Source organism: Eurosta solidaginis, chromosome 1 (assembly GCF_040869045.1).
Source record: "Eurosta solidaginis isolate ZX-2024a chromosome 1, ASM4086904v1, whole genome shotgun sequence".
In the NCBI taxonomy this organism is placed as follows: domain Eukaryota; kingdom Metazoa; phylum Arthropoda; class Insecta; order Diptera; family Tephritidae; genus Eurosta; species Eurosta solidaginis.
Genome location: NC_090319.1, coordinates 173,585,620 through 173,599,954, shown reverse-complemented (window position 1 = coordinate 173,599,954; position 14,335 = coordinate 173,585,620). Strand labels below are relative to the sequence as shown.

The following is a 14,335-nucleotide window of genomic DNA, read 5'->3' as shown; positions in this document are numbered from 1 at the left end:
TTGCATTTTAAAACTTGGCTGCATACAAGACACTCAGCATCATTAAAAATATTTAGACAAAACAAAAAATCGGTTTCAAACTCCATCTTCCTGATAAATAAAATATAGTTTGCATTTATGCTCAGTGTACCGTTAAATTTAAATTTAATGATTAAATGATCAAAAAATGCGGTATCAACCTGCTTCATTTAATGCTTGCATGAAACTGAATAAAATGAGATTGTTTTGTGCTCTGCTTGTTGACGCTCGTGTTGTGTGCGTGTAATTACGAACTGTGTACGTGAGACGGCCGAACATACTTCGACTCCCAGGAAAATATTTGCCTGCATTTGATTTAAAGGCCTACAAATGCCTGTTTTAACTAAAAAATCAAATTCCCTTTTAGCAACTTTGTACGTTATCGGATCTTAACGTCTTGGTTTATAAAATAGCAAGCTTCCTTCTGTAACAGGCCTATGTTCCGTATTATGTTTTACCGGCTTGGTATAATCTGGTTCCATAATCAGCAAATAAGTTTGAATATTCGTTATCAACTACAAAAATGTTTGAGAGTGAAATTGTATTGACCGAAAGACCTGTTACATGTTAACGTTTAATGTTAACCAAGATACCGTATTTGCACAGAAAATCCGCGATGATAGGTTTAACTATGCCAGCTATTAAAAATGTGAGTAGACACTCGCACCTTAACCCTAAATTTGTATTATACATCTTTTTCCTATACATAAGTGGAAATTGTTGAACCGTTTGCTGCCGTAAGAATTAAATCTGAAGACGGTTTAGTATGAGGGAATTTGGTCACCAGGACCACGGAAAAACAACTGGTACGATGAAAAATGTCGCGTTGCAACCGAAAGAAAAAGGCGTGAATGCAAGGAGCTTGAGGTGCTAACCGCCAGGAATAACGCCCAAATTTACCAAAACAATCGGCGACAGACGGAAGGTTTTAAGCCCGGGGCAAACTCTTGTAAGAACTTAGATTATGGAGGTAACACTTCTCTGTTCTCCTAAATGGAGACAGCAACGTACCGCACAGGTATGACGAACCCGATGCCGCAATAGATGATGATGGAATAAATGCATAAAACAATATGAGCATGTATCCCTAATAAAATACAGATAATAACGTTGGCATAACATTGGACAGCGGAAGCACTGCGCGCCTATAAGTATTGCACAAAATTATGATTAAAAACATATAGAATTAATATGTACCTAATGGGGTATAAAAAATAGCAACAAAAAGGCAATACTTACAGACTATTTTCCAGGCGAGTAGCGGGGTATCCATATGGCTGAGGGAACAAAGGCATCTGCCTTTACACTAGTATGAAGTATGAGTGTTGGAGATTTCTTGTTCAATACTCAGTTCCCTAGAAGCTAGCTAATGAAGAAAATTCAGAAACATGATTACTAGAATCATCGCCGTTAGTAAACTTTGTAATTTTGCTCTAATATCAATAACGAAATTTCATATGAATATTCGGTTATTGGTTACCGAATATATGGCAAAAGTCTACTAGTCGCAGCAAAGCAAGTAGCTGATTAACCGCCGCTAGGCAACTATTCGAAAATCGGTATTCGGTTGATAACCATGCGAACTGCTACGGTTAGGGAGATTTACAATTGAAAAGATGGTTGGTGTCATGTGGGCACACATCGCATGCAGGACATACATTGCGTATGTTGGGGTTAATTCTGGACAAGAAAGAGTGTGTAGGAGGGTGTAGCCGTGTGTAGAAGTCCACGAAAGTGGGGAAAGCTTCTGACCGCCATTCACCTGGGAATGGCCAGAGCGATTCTTTTGCATGCGGTTCAAGCAGCTCACTACTGCCGGCCGCTTGCGGCCAAGTATCCTCTGGGTAGCCGCTAGACATCCGTTTAGCGGTGAGCTAATGTGAGAAGGCGACAACCTGGCTAGGCCACTCTGACATAATCGGTTTAAGGGCTAGCCGGGGGAGATCTCATCTCTGTACACCTTAGGTGCGGCTGCAAGCGGGTGTCTGTCTTGGAGCAAGCGGCTCGCTATATAAACGTGCAAGTAATATTTACACCCCCGATGAACGGGTTGTGCGCTGGGCTTGGGACTCGCCACGTAAAACCATACTCCAATGAAATAAAACAACAAGCCTCGGATAAATACACTCTCTATTGATGGCGACCATGGCAAACGTTTGAAGAACAAAGAATTGAGGGCATGCACCTGGAAAGTCCGCTCCCTGAATGGGATTGGTGCAGATGCCCGGCTGGTTGATGTCCTCGTCAAAGCAAAATCTGACATCACTGCCATCCAAGAAATGCGTTGGACGAAGCAAGGAAGAAAGAAGATCAAAAATTGTGACATCTATTGGAGTGGCCATACGAATAAGCGCTGTTTCGGCGTCGGATTCGTGGTGGGAGAGAGACTTTGTCGTCAAGTGCTGGCGTTGACGCCTATGGACGAGCGTCTCGCCGCTATCCGAATAAAAGAAAAATTTTTTAATATATCATTCATCTGCGCCCATGCGCCGACAGAGAAGAAAGACGATGAGGTGAAAGACACTTTTTATGAACAATTAGAACGCACATACGAGCGCTGCCCCCGTCATGATATAAAAGTCGTGCTTGGCGACTTTAACGCCAGGGTGGGCAAAGAAGGTGTTTTTGGCCCTACAGTCGGAAAGTTCAGCCTACACAATGAAACTTCTCCTAACGGACTGAGGCTGATTGACGTTTCCGGTGCTCGAAACATGGTCATATCCAGCACGAGGTTCATGCATAAAAAGATACATCAAGCTACATGGCTGTCTCCTGATCGAAATACTCGCAATCAGATCGATCACGTTGTGATAGACGGACGGCATGCCTCCAGTGTTTTAGATGTGCGCACGATCCGAGGACCTAACATCGACTCGGACCATTATCTCGTTGCAGCCAAAATACGTACCCGCCGCAACGCTGCTAAAACCAAGGAACAAAAAACACAAGGAAAGCTAGACGTCGAAAAGCTTCAATCACAACAGACTGCCAATGATTTCGCAACTCGACTCTCACACCTGCTCTCTGAGAGCACAACTCATCCTGAAGGAATACAGGAGCAATGGGAGCATATCTCCAAAGCACTTCGTACTGTCGCCGAGGAAAAAATTGGTTACCGGCGGCCACGAAAAAACAACTGGTACGATGAAGAATGCCGCGTTGCAACCGAAAGAAAAGACGCTGTCTACAGGGCTACGTCAAAAGCGAGCGCGACAAGAGGAGTGTGTGAACGCTATCGTGAGTTGAAAAGGGAAGCGATACGACTTTTCACGAAGAAAAAAGCAGAAAGGCGTGAGTGCAAGGAGCTTGAGCTGCTAGCCACCAGTAATAACGCCCGAAAATTCTACCAAAAAATACGGCGACAGACGGAAGGTTTTAAGACCGGGGCAAACTCCTGTAGGAATGAAGACGGCGACCTTGTAACTGATGTCCAGAGAGTGCTTAGATTATGGAGGGAATACTTCTCTGCTCTCCTAAATGGAGGCAGCAATTCACCGCACAGAGATGAAGAACCCGACCCCGCAATCGATGATGATGGAATATATGTCCCCCCGCCCGATTATGACGAAGTTAGAATAGCAATAACCAGATTGAAAAACAACAAGGCCGTGGGCGCTGATGGATTGCCCGCGGAGCTATTCAAGTACGGCGGCGAGGAGTTGGTAAGGTGCATGCAGCAGCTTCTTAGCAAAATATGGGCGGATGAGTTCATGCCCGACGGTTGGAATCTAAGTGTTCTTTGCCCAGTCCACAAGAAGGGGGATACTGCAAAATGCACCAACTATCGTGGAATCAGCCTTCTTAATATCGCATATAAGGTCCTTTCAAGTGTATTGTGCGAAAAATTGAAGCCCACCGTGAACCGGCTGATTGGACCTTATCAGTGCGGCTTAAGACCTGGTAAATCTACCATCGACCAGATTTTCACAATGCGCCAAATCTTGGAAAAAACCCGTGAAAAGAGAATCGTCACACATCACTTCTTCGTCGACTTTAAAGCCGCCTTCGACAGCACGAAAAGGAGCTGCCTATATGCCGCTATGTCTGAATTTGGTTTCCCCGCAAAACTTTTACGGCTGTGCAAAATGACGTTGAGCAACGCCATCAGCTCAGTCAGAATTGGGAAGGACCTCTCCGAGCCGTTCGACACTAAACGAGGTTTCAGACAGGGTGACCCCTATCGTGCGATTTCGTTAATTTGATGCTGGAGAAAATTATACTAGCTGCAGAACTTAACCGGACTGGAGCAATATACTATAAAAGCGTGCAATTACTGGCATATGCTGATGACATTGGAAAAAAAGCGGTAAAGATGGGTTTGATGGTGAATGAGGACAAAACGAAGTACCTGCTGTCATCCAGCAAAGCGTCAGCGCATACGCGCCTTGGCAACCACGCTACTGTTCGCAGCCATAATTTCGAAATAGTAAAAGACTTCGTTTTTTGGGAACCAGCATCAACACTAGCAACAACATCAGCACTGAAATCCAGCGAAGAATCAATCTTGCCAATAAATGCTACTTTGGACTAGGTAGGCAATTGAAAAGTAAAGTCCTCTCTCGGCGAACGAAAATCATACTCTACAAGTCACTTATCGTACCCGTCCTGCTATATGGGGCAGAAGCATGGACCATGACAACAGCAAATGAAGCGGATTTGGGAGTGTTTGAGAGAAAAGTTCTTCGAAAGATTTATGGACCTCTACGCGTTGGCGATGGCGAGTACCGAAGAAGATTTAATGATGAGCTGTACGAGCTATACGCAGACATCAACATAGTCCAGCAATTTAAAACGCAGCTGCTGCGCTGGCTAGGCCATGTTATGCGAATGCAAGATGATGCTCCAGCAAGAAAGTGTTTCTATTGGAACCCGCCTATGGAAGCAGAGGTAGAGGGCGGCCCCCACTCCGTTGGAAGGACTAGGTGGAAAACGATTTAAACTCCTTTGGTGTGACTAATTGGCGCCGGTTGGCGGAGCGAAGGAGCGACTGGCGCGCCTTGTTGGACGGCCATAACCGTTTAGACGGTTAAGCGCCAGTTAAGTAAGTAAGTAAGTAAGATTTTAACCTGTTACAGTATCAAGAGCGGAGTTGGGCAAGGGTGACTCGTTTCTCCTTTGGTAGTATGCTTTTTTCTTCTGCAAGGGTAGGATATTGCTTATTAATAACGGGGTTCACTGGGCGCGTCCTGGCAAAAGCCTTTACCGATTCCGTTTGGATTTGGCTTAGGGCCTGCTTATGCTTGTCTGGATCCAAAGGCTGTGTTAGCAGGTGCCGGATCTCGTCATAGTGCTCATGGGGATTTTCTCTTAACCCCCTGGAGGCGCTGATAGATCAATCAGTTGTTTTCTAGGATGTACTGGTTTATGACAGTTTAGCAAAAACTGCCTCTTCAGCATTTCGTTGTGCTCTTTAATGGTAAGAGCTCACCATGGCTTCTTTATGTATGTGGTGTTCGGGGGTCATAAGGAGACATCCGGTGGCAGTTATGATTACAGCGTTTTGACAGGCCTGTAGCGTTTTCCAGTATGTGTTTCTTAAGAACAGGTGACCAAAGTGGTGACGCGTAGCTCATGAGCGGCCGGCCAATTCCTTTGTACGTGGTTAGCAACGTTTCTTTATCTTTTCCCCAGGTACTGTCGGCAAGCTACTTGAGGACTTTGTTGCGACTTTGTACTTTATATACAATCTCAGTGGCATGGGCCTTGAAGGTTAGAGTATTATCGAACGTTACCCCTAAGATCTCTGGGTGACTGACAGTCGGTAGTGTGACACCATCGACGTCTACGTCCAATATTTGCGACACCTGGTCCTTCCACGTCGTAAACAGGGTGGATGTGGGTTTTGTCTGTGATAATTCCAGGTTGCGAGAGGTGAAGGAACCGGAAATATCGGGGAGATAGCTGTTTATTTTAGAAACTAGTTCATCAATTGAAGGGTCAGGTCCTGTTGCGATAATCGTGCAGTCGTCGGCATAGGAAACTACTGTAACTCCTTCTTGTGGGGAAGGGAGTTTTGATATGTAGAAATTAAATAGAAGCGGAGATAGGACACCACTCTGTGGTACCCCTTGTTTAATTTTCTTAGGTTCTGAAATTTCGTTCCAAAATTGAACCGACGCCTGCCGACTATTCAGTGTGAGCCTTCTATGTGTTTATGGCATTGAGCGCGGTGGTGGTGCTGTGCATTTTACGGAAGCCATGTTGGTGTGTGGCTAGGCGAAGATTTCCCGTGAAATGGGGGTGCAAAAAGGCATGGCATGTCTATTCCGTCTGGGTGTATTGATTTGGAGGGCTTGTCCATGTTGTTTATGCCTACGGGCCAAAACATAAATATTTGCGGTAGCCCTAGGAACATAAATGTTTTCGGCAGCCTTACGGGGTTATTCTGTGTACTTGACAAATTGTCAATAAGTTGACAAGTAATCAAGATTTTTATCAAGTTGACAAATATTTCTATTCTGTGCATAGCTTGACAACTCTAAAAAGCTCTACGACCTGTGCTTTTCACCATATTGGGGTGAACTAAATTAGCTAAGCGTGGGCAGTTGAGGGCGAGCAGTTTAATGTGAGTTATAAGGGAGTAATTTGATGTGCTTGTAGGTGTATGAGTCGTGGCACAGTGGATGACGTAACCGACTCACACGTTTGGGGTTGCGGGTTCAAAGCCCACTGCAAGCAAGCATTTAATAATTTATTATTATTTTTTTTATTTTATAAATTATTATTTTAATGGACTGTATTTTATTTTCATTTAAATCAACGGTTTAGTGCCACAATCGCGAAATGGAAAAAACGTAAGAGTTAAATATTGTTCTTAATTTTTTGTAAAAAATATTTTAAAAACATAGTTTTTTCAAAGAAATCAAAAGTGGAACGTGCTACGCATGAGCAATTGGAGCGATATGTGTAATTTTATGCTTCTAACCCCGAAATTGGAATAGGAAAAAATAATCCGCTGGGTTTTTTGGGGGTCATTTCGGCATGGCTTTGGGGACTCCCTCGGGGCATTTGGGGTTTCCCTCGGGGTCATTTGGGGATCATTCCGGGACGGGTTTGGGGACTCCCTCGGGGTCATTTGGGGGACATTGCGGGATTGTTTTGGGGTCCCCATCGGGTGCATTTGGGGGTCGTTCCGGGATCTTTTTGGGGACTCTCGGGATAATTTGGGTGTCTTCCGGGATGATTTTGGGGACTCCATCGGGGTCATTAGGGGTCGTTCCGGAATGTTTATGGGGACTTCCTCGGGGTCTTTCCGGGGTGGTTTTGGCGATTCCCTCGGGGTCTTCCCAGGGTGAATTGGGGTCGTGCCGGGATGTTTTTAAGGACTCCCTCGGAGTCATTTGGGAGAATTCTGGGATGGTTTTGGGGACTCCCTCGGGGTCATTCCGGGATCCATTTGGAGACTTCCTCGGGGTCTTTTGGGGGCCATTCCGGGATGGTTTTGGGGACTCCTTCGGGGTCTTTCCGAGGTGGTTTTGGCGACTCCCTCGGGGTCTTCCCAGGGTGAATTGGAGTCGTGCCGGGATGTTTTTAGGGACTCCCTCGGAGTCATTTGGGAGAATTCTGGGATGGTTTTGGGGACTCCCTCGGGGTCACTTGGGGGTCATTCCGGGATCCATTTGGGGAATCCCTCGGAGTCATTTGGGGGCCATTCCGTGATGGTTTTGGGGACTCCATCGGGTCCTCCCGGGGTCATTTAGGGTTCCGAGATCTTTTTGGAGACTCTCTGGGGGTCATTTGGGGGACATAACCCCAACTAACCTCGAGGGAGTCCCCAAAACCATTCCGGAATGACCTCGGGAGAGTTCCCAAAAAGATACCGGAACGACCCCTAAATGACGCCGGGAGGACCAGATGGAGTACCCAAAACCATCCCGGAATGTCCCCCAAATGCCCCCGAGGGAGTCCCAAAACCGTCCCGGAATGATCCCCAAATGACCCCGAGGGACTCCCCAAAACCTCCCCGTAATGATCCCCAAATGACCCCGCGGGAGTCCCCAAAGCCATGCCAAAATTACCCCTAAACGACCCCGAGAGAGTCCACATAAACATTCTGGGACCACCCCCAAATACCCCGAGGGAGTCCCCAAAACTGTACCGGAATGATCCCCAAATGACCCCGATGGAGTCCCCAAAACGATACAGGAACGACACCCAAATGACCCCGGGAGCACCCAATGGAAACCCCAAAACCATCCCGAAATGTCCCCCAAATGACCCCGAGGGAGTCCCCAAAACCGTCCTGAAATTACCCCCAAAATCCCCAGAGGATCTTCCCACAATAATAGCAAAAGTAATAAATCTTCCATTTTCTCTCGATCGCACAATAACAGAATTCTAATTTAAGTTTATCCGTATAAATTAAATTATCAAGAGCGTTTGATTTATTGACAATTTGTCAGCGAAAAGGCTTTTTATTTTTTACATAGAATAGCAATTACTTGATAAATTATCAAACTTGACAAATAAGAAAGATGGTGAATTTGTCAAGTGCACAGAATAGGGCTGTTAGTATGCATTCTGTTAACCTTATGTTAACAGCAACTGTTTGAATACTTTTGTCAAACAGTTAACTACAATAATCGTTCGATCTTACCGTTTCGCGAATTAGAGGATTTTATGCAAAATAAGGCTCTTTCACTTCTTTTGCGATCATCCAAGGAACAGCAGTCTCCAGCCACCACGTTTCACGTAAGTAACACTAAAATTAAATTCATATTAATATCTTCATATATACATATACATACATATACACACCAACACATTACAATACTATATTGTAATTAATTAAACAATTTTGCATATTTAATTAATTAAATAAAAAACATTATAACGTGAAAGCTAATACCACATTTTTGATTTTTTATTTATCTCGTCGGACGAGCCCAAGGTCTCCTGCTTCCTCGAACATGGTCCTTCAGAGCCGTTAAATGAGAAACAAATTTATTTCCAGCGACCAACTTCTGTGCGAGGATATAAGTTCACTCAAAACGTTATTTTGGTGGTATTTTAGTGATCCAGCGTTGGACAATTTTAGAATTATTGGAGATCCAGCGGACTTTTATTGGAGCAGCCATCCACATACATCAACAAATCTGCGAATTTTTAAACAAAAGGTATGTGTGAAAAAATTTCAGTTCACTTTTTTAAAAAATATTGGTTTCAAGTTGCTTAATAAAATTAATTTGATTAAATTGAAATTTTATTAAAAGTGTTAAAAGTGATTTTGCAATTAATTGAAGTTATGGGTTGTTTTTGTTTCTGACCCACGCATATATGTACATACGTACATTTTCTTTTTCTTGATTTCATAAATAGTGCACGCAAAGGCCATAAAGAGTATTAAAATAATTTTTTTGTGATTTCGGTAAATGTTTTGTTAATTAGTCACAAATATTTTTACATTAAATTAAATTGCTTTTAAAATTTCTGGAGACAGGCATATGAGTCGGTAAGCTTTATTACTAGCGACCAAGAGCGAACCTGAAGGTTTCTTACTTCATTTGCGCTTAGAGTATATTCGTCTGGAGGTTTCGACTCTATTCGACTGCAGAGGTTGGCCGAGGGTTTCTACCTCAGTAACCTCTTATAAAGCTAGGGAAAAGGCTAGAGAATAGGAGTATCACACTTTTCCTTTTAACCTCACTTTTTAACATTTGGCCCGTGCACATACATATATAAAAACTTTAACAATTGTTCATTTCACGAAATCACTTAAATTGTTATAGTTTTAAAAGTCACTTCAATTATTTTACAAAATCACTACACTTGTGTTTAATTATTAAAATTTTGCTGGATGGCGAGCAATACACAACTTTGATTATTTACAATCATAAATATACATATGTACTAGGGCGGGTCGATTTAAAAATCGCTCATTGCTCTGTGAAAATCGTATTCTAGGGATCAAAATAAGAAACTTTGCCGAAGGAACCATACCTCTAAAGCGAATTCTGATGTCCCCCCCCCCCCCCCCTCTCCTTTGGGTCGTAGGGGCAAATTTTGAAAAATCCCACTTAGAATATGATTTTCACAGAGCAATGGGCGATTTTTTGCCTCCCCAAAAATCGACCCGGCCTGATATGTACATATGTGCAATTAGGTACGAGCGGTCATTTGATTGCCAAAACATATGTTCATATACATATATAGGGTGTCTGGTTGTGTTAGCTTTTGTTAAAATTAGTGCTACTAAAAATTATCTTGTACGACAAAGTCTTTTGCTATCGAGTGTTTTCCCCATATTCTGGTAAGAAATATTCGACACAGCCTAGGGCTGTACAAGGAAAAGTTCACAAGTTAATATTTCGACCTCGTACAACAAAGTTCTTTGCTATCGGTTATTTCCACCTACCCTGGTAAGGAATATCCGACACAGCTTAGGGCTGTACAGGCAACATATAAATTGGTTACCATAACCACGATTATCTTAGCACAGCATTACCAAACTGTCACCCACCCACCCTTATACTGGACGAAACTGGCCCCAAAGGAACTACTTTACCAAAATATTAAAAATATCAGTTTTTTGCGTTTCGTTTTCTAAAAACATATATTTTCTCGTGCTTGAATTAATTTTTGCGTGTATAATCTGTGGTGGCAATACACAAACCCTTAAAATATAAATGTCTTTTGCAATTTTCGTTTTAAATTAATTTCGAAGCTTTTCATTAGTTTTTTTTCTAACAAAATGGAAACCTTTATCAGACTCACCGATTCAGTAGTAGAATATGACCAAGATTTTCTTAGCACTCCTATAAGTGACCATACAATACATTCGCTCAAAATTCGGCAAACTGATTTTAACGCTATGTATGACAAAGTGAAAGCAGCATATGACGGATTGTTGGCAGATGTATCCATTCCTGTAGTTGAATTCACCAACTTTTTTAACAACGTTTGCCACCGCTTTATTTGCGAATCGATAACTATAACGATTTCGTAATGCAGGAACTTTTTTGTATCGATATTCGTTTATCGACGATCAGCTGTGTTCTTAAATAAACGGCAAGTAAATTCGCTGCGTTAAAAATCACGAAATTCATATTTCTGGCAATTTTAGTAAAAAAGAAAATCGGAACTTTAATTAAATACTTTCAAACACGAAAAGCTGTTTTATTTATAAATCAAATGGCATTATTACTATTACTTGTTGACACCATTTTATTTTAATGTGAGAAATTGGTTATGTCGAGAAATATGAATTTAATACCGCATTTACTTACCTTTTGTTAAAATATGTAAAAACTTCCACAATTAAAAGCAGTTGATATATGGAATTTATTTATTTTTGGCATTCCTTTTGTGCTTTTTGCCTTTTTTAGGTTTCGTTAAGCTGTTCTGTCACCTTTCTACTATTAAAACGAAATTTAAATGTCAGCTATGTCGACTCGTTAAAACTAAGTTACTGAATAGTACAATCGATAATGTAAGCGACAAAATCGTTAATTAAATTCTCGACAAATCGCATCGTTATAAGATAGTGAATTCCACTACTGATAAGACGATTGCCTCAATTCGCAAAAAGCAAAAAATATGCTATGCAGCCTTCATAAGAACGATGGCAAAAATACATAGTTTAAGCGAAACGCTTGAAAAGGAATCAAAAGGCAAGGAAAACGATGAAAAGTAATTAAAGCGTCATAATATCCGTTTGCCACCTTGCGATACCTTAGTTTTCAAGGGTAATTATATTTCATGGCCAACGTTTCGTGATATGTTCACGGTCATATATATTAACAAGTAAGGAAGGCTAAGTTCGGGTGTAACCGAACATTACATACTCAGCTGAGAGCTATGGGGACAAAATAAGGGAAAATCACCATCTAGGAAAATGAACCTAGGGAAACCCTGGAATGTGTTTGTATGACATGGGTACCAAATAGAAGGTATTAAAGAGTATTTTAAAAGGGAGTGGGCCATAGCTGTATAGGTGGACGCCATTTCGGGATATCGCCATAAAGGTGGTCCAGGGGTGACTCTAGAATGTGCTTGTACGATATGGGAATCAAAAGAAAGGCGTTAATGAGTACTTTAAAAGGTAGTGGGCCTTAGTTCTATAGGTCGACGCCTTTTCGAGATATCGCCATAAAGGTGAACCAGGGTGACTCTAGAATGTGTTTGTACGATATGGGAATCAAATGAAAGGTGTTAATGAGTATTTGAAAAGGGAGTGGGCCTTAGTTCTATAGGTGGATGCCTTTCCAAGACATCGCCATAAAGGTTGACCAGGGGTGACTCTAGAATTTGTTTGTACGATATGGGTATCAAATGAAAGGTGTCAATAAGTATTTTTAAAGGGAGTGAGCCTTAGTTCTATAGGTGGACGCCTTTTCGAGATATCGCCATAAAAGTGGACCAGGGGTGATTCTAGAATGTGTTATTCTACTTAATATTTTACGAAGTTTTTTCTAAAGTTATATTTTGCGTCTATAAACCAATCCAATTACAATGTTTCACCCCTTTTTTATATTTGGTATAGAATTATGACATTTTTTCATTTTTCGTAATTTTCGATATCGAAAAAGTGGGCGTGGTCATTGTCAGATTTCGGCCATTTTTTATGCCATTATAAAGTGAGCTCAGATAAGTACATGAACTAAGTTTAGTAAAGATATATAGATTATTGCTCAAGTTATCGTGTTAACGGCCGAACGGAAGGACAGACGACAGTCTAAAAGAGAAGAGACAGTATAAAAACTGGGCGTGGCTTCAACCGATTTCGCCCATTTTCACAGAAAACAGTTATCATCACAGAATCTATGCCCCTACCAAATTTCACAAGGATTGGTAAATTTTTGTTCGACTTATGGCATTAAAAGTATTCTAGACACATTAAATTAAGAAGGGCAGAGCCACGCCCATTTTGAAATTTTCTTTTATTTTTGTATTTTGTTGCACCATATTATTACTGGAGTTGAATTTTGACATAATTTACTTATATACTGTAAAGATATTAAATTTTTTGTTAAAATTTGACTTTTAAAAAATTTTTTTTTTAAATTGGGCGTGTTCGTCATCCGATTTTGCTAATTTTTATTTAGCTCACATATAGGAATAAGAGTAACGCTATTGCCAAATTTCATCATGATATCTTCAACGACTGCCAAATTACAGCTTGCAAAACTTTCAAATTACCTTCTTTCAAAAGTGGGTGGTGCCACGCCCATTGTCCAAAATTTTACTAATTTTCTATTCTACGTCACCTACCTTTCATCGATTCATCCGTCTTTGGTAATGGATTATCGCACTTTTTCGGTTTTTCGAAATTTTCGATATCGAAAAAGTGGACGTGGTTATATTCCGATTTCGTTCATTTTAAATAGCGATCTGAGATGAGTGCCCAGGAACCTACATACCAAATTTCATCACGATACCTCAAAATTTACTCAAGTTATCGTGTTTACGGACGGACGGACATGGCTAAATAAATTTCTTTTTTCGCCCAAATCATTTTGATATATAGAAGTCTATATCTATCTCGATTAGTTTATGCCGTTACGGATTACCGTTACGCGAACAAAGTTAATATACTCTGTGAGCTCTGCTCAGCTGAGTATAAAAGTGACACACTTGCAGGAGTCGAAAAGCTTTTCTACTTGAATCAAAAGACACAAGGTGAAGCAAAAGAAATTGTTGAAAAATGTCCGTTGGCCAAGGAAGGTTTTAACACTGCTTGGAAAAACCTTAGCGATAGGTATGAGAATAAGAGAATTCTTATTAATTCTCAATTGAAAATTCTTTTCAATTTAGATTCAATAGTGTCAGAGTGCGGGACTTATATTAAAAAATTGCAGAGGGATATCAACAATTGTCGATCCGCCCTTAAATGTCACAAAATTGACATTACTAACTGGGATGCAATTATTACTTACTTATGTTCAACTAAATTACCTGAAATAACACTATCGCTTTGGGAACAGTCAGTCGAAAATAAAACGGACATATCTAATTGGGAGGACATGGAAAAGTTTCTCACAAATAGATTTCAAACTTTGGAAAGCGTTTCTGGTCTTCGAGGGGCCAAGCCAAAGATCCATAAATCTAATAATACGAATAAACCCTCCCCCGAACCTTCGGAAAAGAAGCTTGGGGCATATCAATCTAGTGTCGCCAATAATGCGTGCAAAATGTGCAAATCAAAAGAGAACATAATTCACAGATGTCCAAATTTCAAAAAGTTAGAGGTTAGCAAAAGGATTAGTTTTATTAAATCCAATGGCTGCTGCCTCAATTGCCTCCCTTCAGGACATTCGGTGTCGAGATGTACTAGCCCGTACAATTGCGGCACTTGCCACTCTCGACATCATTCTTTATT

General features: G+C 41.3%; 1 long non-coding RNA gene across 6 annotated transcripts in view; it reads right to left on the bottom strand.

Annotated features, from left to right (window-relative positions):
* Positions 1–14,335, bottom strand: part of LOC137236945 (uncharacterized) — a 56,702-nt gene that overhangs the window by 37,601 nt on the left and 4,766 nt on the right. The window contains exons 1-3 of one of the 6 annotated variants that reach the window (XR_010948722.1): positions 9,834–9,970; positions 8,776–9,113; positions 8,615–8,719 (exon numbers count right to left, since the gene is read on the bottom strand). This is a non-coding gene — a long non-coding RNA (uncharacterized lncRNA). The other 5 variants (XR_010948718.1, XR_010948717.1, XR_010948720.1 and 2 more) reach the window with 5 other exon arrangements.